We start from the raw sequence: 8,910 nt of genomic DNA on the forward strand, positions 1-8,910 counted from the left end.
TTTTAATAGAAACCCACAGTAACCTTTTTCAGGCTTAAAAAACTGGCTAAAATTATTAATAGCATATATGAACTGCAAATAAAGGACACAGTTTTTAAATTGGACATACCAGAGTACTATGTAGTAATTATGTAAAATAATTCTAACTGCTTTGTTGATGTCCTCTTGAGAGACATGCATGAGATGAGATTTATTTCAAAATTCAAAAATTAAGTATTCATAGGCTTATATAAAAATGTATTCTTTAAGCTGAGTTTTAGGAATGTGGCAATGGCAGAGCAGAAGAGAGTAGCCTGCAGGGCAGGCTATAAACTTTACATAAAGCAAGACCAGATTTTCCTATATAGCTGAGTATTTCCTGGAACTTGATTACAAAATAAACACAACGTTTAATCGTTCAGCCTTGACTTTGTTTTTTCAAAGCACTGGCAGCAGCATTGTTCTTTAACAAGACTGAGAACAGGAGACAGCTGCTTCATGCATGAAGATTTTGGTTCTAAAGCTTAAAAACTGCCTTTAGAGTTTTCACTTTCGTAAAAGTAGGTTGCTTCTCACATCTGGAAAGCTGAAGCATACATAAATTCTTATGTTATATGTATATTTATTGTAAGGTTTGGTGGCAAGCTCATTCTTTTAAGTCTGTGAGTTCATCTGCCAGTGAAAGCAGCAGTGGTGGGGTATGCAGCTGTTAAATTTGTACTCAGTGACTGTGCTATAGTGACTTTGGCAGAGCTCCAGTGCAACAGCTCTGTCTCTCTCAAAACATGCATTGTATCCATATTGTATTTTTTTTTTGTATTCTGATTGATAGAATCGGTTTCACTCCAAGTACTTTTCAGCAGCTCCATTGTGTTTTGTCTTTTGTTGTCTTTTGTTAGTGCATAGATACACACGTGTGTGTGTGTGTGTGTGTGTGTGTGTGTGTGTGTGTGTGTGTGTGTGTGTGTGTGTGTGTGTGTGTGTGTGTGTGTGTGTGTGTGTGTGTGTGTGTGTGTGTGTGTGTGTGTGTGTGTGTGTGTGTGTGTAAAAATACAGAATGTAAGGTTTAGAGCTTTTTTTAATTTTTTTTTAATGTTAATTCTTTATTAGTTTTGTTAACTTTAAGTACTTTTGTTTTACTTTACTATCCCATGAGGCCATGGGAGAGGGTTTATAAATGGCAGTGAAGCAACGAAACTAAAGCTGGTAGGTCACATGATATTGCAACCCATCACACTAAATGCGTCTCTATAGCACGCAGTGTGTTTATCGAGTAATTTATACGCGAAAATGAGTTTTTACGTGCATAGGATACGCATGGGTTGGTTAGGGTAGGTTTAGTAGTGGTGTGGGGTGCGTGTGTATTATACGTTTGGGTAGAATTATATGGCGTTATATATGTGCCTCATTCCTGAGCGAGTAATTGTACGTTTTGAGCACAGAGAACTATATTTTGCAAGCACATTGCATTATATTTTGAACAGAAATTAACAATCGCAAAAAAAAAATTCGTTTGAGCAAAGAAAAAACGATTCCGTGCTCAATAAATGTATTTGCTATTATCCATATTAACGTGCAATAAAAACCCCTCTCACGCAGTTTACTCAGGTGCTCTCTCACAAACTTATTCTCTGCGCTCCTGTCAAGTTCCTCTCTCTCTCTCTCAACCTCTTAATTCTGTGCGCGCTCAACTCTTGACACACGCGCGCTCAACTCTTGATACACACGCGCGCTCAACTCTTGACACACGCGCGCTCAACTCTTGACACACGCGCGCTCAACTCTTGACACACGCGCGCTCAACTCTTGATACACGCGCGCTCAACTCTTGACACACACGCGCTCAACTCTTGATACACACGCGCGCTCAACTCTTGACACACGCGCGCTCAACTCCTGACACACGCGCGCTCAACTCTTGATACACACGCGCGCTCAACTTGCAACAGCGTTACAAGTGTGCCACAAAATCAACCAATCGGAAAATTAAAGGTCAATTGTGATTGGCTGTGGGTCTCCAATCACCACTCAGCACAAAGAAGAACAAAAAAAATGTATGGACAGATGTCTTCTCTAGTATGGAATGCCAAAGCTGACTTAATTAAAAATAAATAAATACATAAATAAATAAATATTCGAAGAAATGCAAAAAAGCAAAAATACATAAATAAATATACAAAGAAATGTAAAATTTTTTTTTTTTTTAAATGAGTATTTATACTTTTATTTCCTCATTTATGTATAATTGTATTTTTTTCACACATTTTTTATTTTTTATTTATACATTTATTTATTTATACATTTATTTATTTACACATTTATTTATTTATACATTTATATATTTTATTGTATTATATAATTGATTTCCAGGGACGTTCAGCATCATATACTGCATGTCAAGTTCTTAATATTAATCGATAAACTACCCAGTTATTATAATAATAAGGCACTATGGCTGTTATCAGTAAAATAAAATTAACAAAAGTCATTAAGTCATTAAAAGTCAAAATCTTAATACAGAGGAGAATGTTTTTACACTGCAATTACAATTGCATAAAAGTCGTTATGAGATTAATGTTAAAAATAAAACATTTGAATATAGAAATATGAAATGATGGAATCAATTAAATTGTATGTTTAAATATGAAACTAAAACAGCCAGTAGGTGGCGTTAAGTCACTGTCTTAAACGAGTGAGTCATATCATTAATTCAGACCGATTCATTCAAATACTGAACTTCAGGGAAAAACACCACGTTTTATGTTCAACTGTACAGCTCAGGTATCAAAATTATGGCGGGGCGACGTGGCACCAACATTAATAAAAAATGTCAGCATTTAAAAATGCTGTAAAAAAGCCCATGTATGAGATAATTTTATTATAATTTTTTCCCCGAACTGAATGAATCAGTATTTGAATGAATCAGTCTGAATTAATGATATGACTCACTCGTTTAAGACAGTGACTTAACGCCACCTACTGGCTGTTTTAGTTTCATATTTAAACGTACAATTTAATTGATTCCATCATTTCATATTTCTATATTCAAATGTTTTATTTTTAACATTAATCTCATAACGACTTTTATGCAATTGTAATTGCAGTGTAAAAACATTCTCCTCTGTATTAAGATTTTGACTTTTAATAAGGCCTTATTATTATAATAACTGAGTAGTTTATCGATTAATATTAAGAACTGGACATGCAGTATATGATGCTGATCGCCCCTGGAAATCAATTTATATAATACAATACAATATATAAATGTATAAATAAATAAATGTGGAAATAAATAAAAGTGGAAATAAATAAATGTATAAATAAAAAATAAAAAATGTGTGAAAAAAATACAATTATACATAAATAGGGAAATAAAAGTATAAATACTCATTTATTTGTATTTTTTTTTACATTTCTTTGTATATTTATTTATGTATTTTTGCTTTTTTGCATTTCTTCGTATATTTATTTATTTATGTATTTATTTATTTTTAATTAAGTCAGCTTTGGCATTCCATACTAGAGAAGACATCTGTCCATACATTTTTTTTCTTCTTCTTTGTGCTGCGTGGTGATTGGAGACCCACAGCCAATCACAATTGACCTTTAATTTTCCGATTGGTTGATTTTGTGGCACACTTGTAACGCTGTTGCAAGTTGAGCGCGCGTGTCTATCAAGAGTTGAGCGCGCGTGTGTCAAGAGTTGAGCGCGCGTGTGTATCAAGAGTTGAGCGCGCGTGTGTCAAGAGTTGAGCGCGCGTGTGTCAAGAGTTGAGCGCGCGTGTGTCAAGAGTTGAGCGCGCGTGTGTATCAAGAGTTGAGCGCGCGTGTGTCAAGAGTTGAGCGCGCACAGAATTAAGAGGTTGAGAGAGAGAGAGAGGAACTTGACAGGAGCGCAGAGAATAAGTTTGTGAGAGAGCACCTGAGTAAACTGCGTGAGAGGGGTTATTATTGCACGTTAATATGGATAATAGCAAATACATTTATTGAGCACGGAATCGTTTTTTCTTTGCTCAAACGATTTTTTTTTTGCGATTGTTAATTTCTGTTCAAAATATAATGAAATGTGCTTGCAAAATATAGTTCTCTGTGCTCAAAACTTACAATTACTCGCTCAGGAATGAGGCACATATATAACGCCATAGTATGAGTGGTGTGGGGTGCGTGTGTATTACACGCAAATGAACTGCGTATCAAATGCATGGTAGTACCCCAGAGTGCAGTCTGGACGATGGGGCGGGGCGACACTTTTGGGCAGGGCGACACGTGTCGCTCCGCCCACCCCCAATTTTATTGGTTTATAATACCGCAATCTTATTGGTGTAGACGATTCAGGTCTGAGCATGCGCATTCCTTTAAGTACGATTTTATGAATGATTTGGCCGTATTAAAGAACTATTAAATACTTTAATCGTATGGCTATCTTATCGGTTTACCATGGTAATTTTAGTTAAGATCTATTGCTGTTTTATTGTACTTAAGACACAGAATTGATTAAGTTATTGTTTAAAAACGAACGCTTGGTGACACAGCACCTGTAGGCCTACTTCAGTGAGATGTTTTACATTATAGCGCGTCATTCACTTGGCTTCTTTATACTTCTATCAGGATCGGTGGATCAGCACAAACTCGGGATTTTACGCAAAGGATGATAATTCACTATAAGAATGTAGCCTAATAGCAGCTGATTTTAATTTTTAAAGCACGACCGTTTTTGTTTCATTTTTTTAACGAGATGTTGTCCAATGCGTGCATTATTTGGTAGGCTACAAAGTGCAAAATAAAATGTTTAATGGCAAACTCATGTTTCATTGTTGTTTACCTGTTAATAAAATGAGGGCCTATATGGTTCTGTAAAGCCCTATGTTATAGTTTTAAAAAATTCATGTTTTCTAATAAGTGTCAACTGGTTAACATGTAGGCTAGCTACAACTATCTGTGACTGCGACATTATAAAAATCCTATAATTTATTTATCCACCCCCGCATTACGTGTCCATGTTTTAATCTGCGTAGTATAGGCTACGGGATAAAAATGGTTTTAAATATTAACACTCACATATAGGCTAGCTGCATAACCATAAAAAAAACACTGCTGTAAATCTGTGCAATTATAAGGCCTATAATAAAATAAATAAAATACCCAGCAGAGAAGTGATAAACATGTAGGCATATTGCTTAAATACGCTCTTGACTTGAGCACATAAATAATAATATTTGCTATAGCCTAGATCGACATAATAAATCTGTTTTAGTAAATAAATATATATATATTTTTTTTCACATTTCAGCAGTGCACGGTTTTTATTCCTTTTGTAGCCTACGCACAAACCCCAATGGCCAGGGCTTGTATGCTATTTGGTAGCCTAAGCCTATCATTGTCTTATTTGTCACCGTGGTTTTGCTTTAAAATAAAATAAAACACACTTTTGGATTTATACAATGTTTTACTGAAATACAGTTATCATCATTTGTGTAAAATCCCGAGTTTGTGTTTATTCACTGATCCTAATGGAAAAACGAAGAAGCATTTACGAATGATGTAAAATTCCGGAGCCCTGCATGAAATGCGGAAAAATATTGTCTAGCCTAAATCAGCCTATAGAAATTATCTCTCCTTCTATGCCAGTAATTTCATGCCGTCATGATCATTGCTCACTAAAAGTGGCACTGACTTTATCTCCAGGGTAAATTAATAAATACAATAGTATCTAGGCTAAATCTCAAACAGTGTATCATCAGCAACATAGGCTATTTCGTTATATCGCCTAGCCCTAAAACTGCTCAATATTATAGCCTATAAAGCTTACAATATTACTTTTTGTAAAGCTGCTTTGAAACGATGTGAATTGAGCGCTATACGAATACATTTTGACAGGAACTTCATCTAACTTGATTCGTAAATTCATCAAAACATTATCCAATTGATCGTTACTGAAATAGGAAATCGCCATGGTTATAACTTAATATTTCTGTAGTAGGCTATGGCCAAACAGCGTCGTAGTTCATCCATAAACTCCTACCACAGACTCGTACATAATGGAATGCGCATGCTCATGCCTTAAGCATCTACGCCAATAAGAGTGCTGTATTATAAGCCAATAAAATCAGGTGTGGGCGGAGCGACACGTGTCGCCCCGCCCAAAAGTGTCGCCCCGCCCCATCGTCCAGACTGCACTCTGGGGCTACTCAATGCATGCGAAAACTGCGTATCATATGCACGTAAAAACTCATTTTTGCGTATAAATTGCACGATAATACACAATGCATGCTATAGAGACACATTTACGCACATTTATATTGACAACATGGCCATGTAGTCCGGATAACATTCATACTACACATACGGTAGAACATGCATTTTAGCGGTTGCAAAATAACTTATTTAAAATAAGAAATACCTACTCAAGAGATTATGTGATGTTGGACGCAGCCCATGATTCAATGACTCATTCCTGAATGAATCAGCATTTTTGAACAAATCTGTTGAATTAATGAGTCAATGATTCACTCATAAAGACGGTCACTAGATGCCACCTGGTGTAACTACCAGCGCTGTTTCACTCTTATGACAAAACACTTGGTCTTTATGAGTTTTTAATTAGTCTTTTTTAACTTTGTTTTTCTGTAAAATATCTAAAAATCCCTAAAACAAGATACACTTGAGAAGAAACACTGTACTAAGACTTAGATTTATCCGAAATATATATGTATTTTGTTATAAAAAGAAAGTCTTAAAGGAGCTGTATGTAAGATTGTGGCCAAACCCGGTACTGCAATCACTTTCAAATTACTGTAGAGCGGTGTATCCCCTCCCCCTCCCCCCTGACTCGAGGTTGCCAGATCGGCTGCATTTTTTTATCCGACACGTGTGTAGCTGCAGCTGTGGTAACTAGAGCAGAGCTGGCAACCCGGATGGCGCAACACTACTGACTTCGTGAATGGTCGATGGGTGGAGGGTGGAGCATCAGACCAAAACACAACATGACAACATCAACATCAGTTGAGGGCTGCAACTTCACTTTTTAAATGACAATATCCTGGCCGGACTACTGTTGTCAGTGATATAAGTATTTGAAATGAACATGATTTCTCAATGTCTAGTGACATATCAGGGCCATTTTATGATTAATTCAAAAATAAATGTCTTACATACAGCTCCTTTAATATTTTATGCAGTGTTCCTTTTCAAGTACTGTAAATCTATCTTGTTTTAAAGAGTATTAATTACTTTAACTGAAATTATACAACAATATGACTTTTTGCAGTAGCTATTCTTGGTTGAATTGGGATTCATTTTGTCCATGCTCAAAGAATGATAAGGAAGAGCAATAAAACGAGGGGAATGTTTAGTGAGAAAACAGCAGGTGTCCTCTAGGACATACTGTAAAATCACATGGGACGTGCAGTCACATTACCTGCCGCAGGAGTTCTCGCACACACATTTCAGGGGATTTTTTAATCTTGTCACTTCATCATAACAGCTTGCTGTTACTCCCAAAAACATGGAGAAGTGCATGGAGGTGGTTGAAAAGGCTTTGCATTATGGGAGGCATGGTGTTGAAGAAAAATGAACTGGAAAATTGGTCAGGTCTGGAGACGTGAAACTGACTAACTCAACCAGTTCTTCCACTACACCCGCTTTAATTCCTTTCTTGAACGAGCTAGAGGTTTCTGTTCGCTCAGCAGGCCTTTCAGGTCCTTTGGGAGTGACAACAATCCAGGAACACGAATATCTTAAATACAGTGTAGTAGGCCTTCTAAAAGGATCAATTTACTTTAAAGGATTAGTTCACCTCAAAATGAAAATTTCCTGATAATTTACTCACCCCAATGCCATCCAAGATGTTCATGTCTTTCTTTCTTCAGTGGAAAAGAAATTAAGTTTTTTGAGGAAAACATTTCAGGATTTTTCTCCACACAATGGACTTCAAGCTCAACCCACATGTTGAAGTCCAAATTAATGCAGTTTCAAAGGGCTATGAAGAGCTTCAAAGGGCTCTGCACGTTCCCAGCTGAGGAATAGGGCCTTATCTAGCGAAACGATCGGTCATTTAAAATAAATAAATAAACATTGCAATGGCTGGCGCGTCGCCGACCAGCACAGGAAACGTGATGATTTTTTTTTTTTTTTTTTTTTATAATAATAATAAATTAAAACAAAGATGTCAGACGATTTTTAAGTTGGAGGAGAAAACAGGAGAAAATGAGATGGAATTTTTCGCCTTTCCCTGCCTTTTTGAACCGGACGGAGTACACAGACAAATAACCCTTCTTATACTGTCTATACAAATAAATTAGAAAGATGGCGTGACGTTTCCAACGTGATGACGTAATCATCGTAATCGTGAACGTAATCGTGAACCAGCACAAGATAAACAATGGGCTCTATGCACGGCGGTATTTCCGGTGAAGGTCTAAGGATGCTGGATTACTTCCGCCGATCGTAGAGTCCAATGCTATACTGAGAATATTGGTTTTTATACTCTATTGCTATATTAAAGAAACGTCACAAAAACAGACAAAACAGACACTCCTCATTTTGTTTATGCTTCTGTGTTTATTATATTAAATAAACATAACTATATATAAAATTACATCTAAACGTATTAAAGTTTCGTTTCAAAGACGAGAGGACAGTAAATTTTGAAGACTCTGCCATAATCCCGTTTTCCTTGGTTTTCCTCCGCTTTAAAGGGATACTCCACTTTTTTTGGAAATAGGCTCATTTTACAACTCCCCCAGAGTTAAACTGTTGAGTTTTACCGTTTTTGAATCCATTCAGCCGATCTCCGGTTCTGGCGGTACCACTTTTAGCATAGCTTAGCATACATCATTGAAGTGGACAAGACCATTAGCATTTCTAAAAAAAAAAAATGACCAAAGAGTTTTGTCATTGACCATGTGTGCAAATGACCAAATGACCATGAGT

The sequence above is a fragment of the Rhinichthys klamathensis genome, unplaced genomic scaffold, assembly GCF_029890125.1.
Source record: "Rhinichthys klamathensis goyatoka isolate OS25496 unplaced genomic scaffold, OSU_Roscu_1.1 h1tg000281l_1, whole genome shotgun sequence".
Lineage (NCBI taxonomy): Eukaryota > Metazoa > Chordata > Actinopteri > Cypriniformes > Leuciscidae > Rhinichthys > Rhinichthys klamathensis.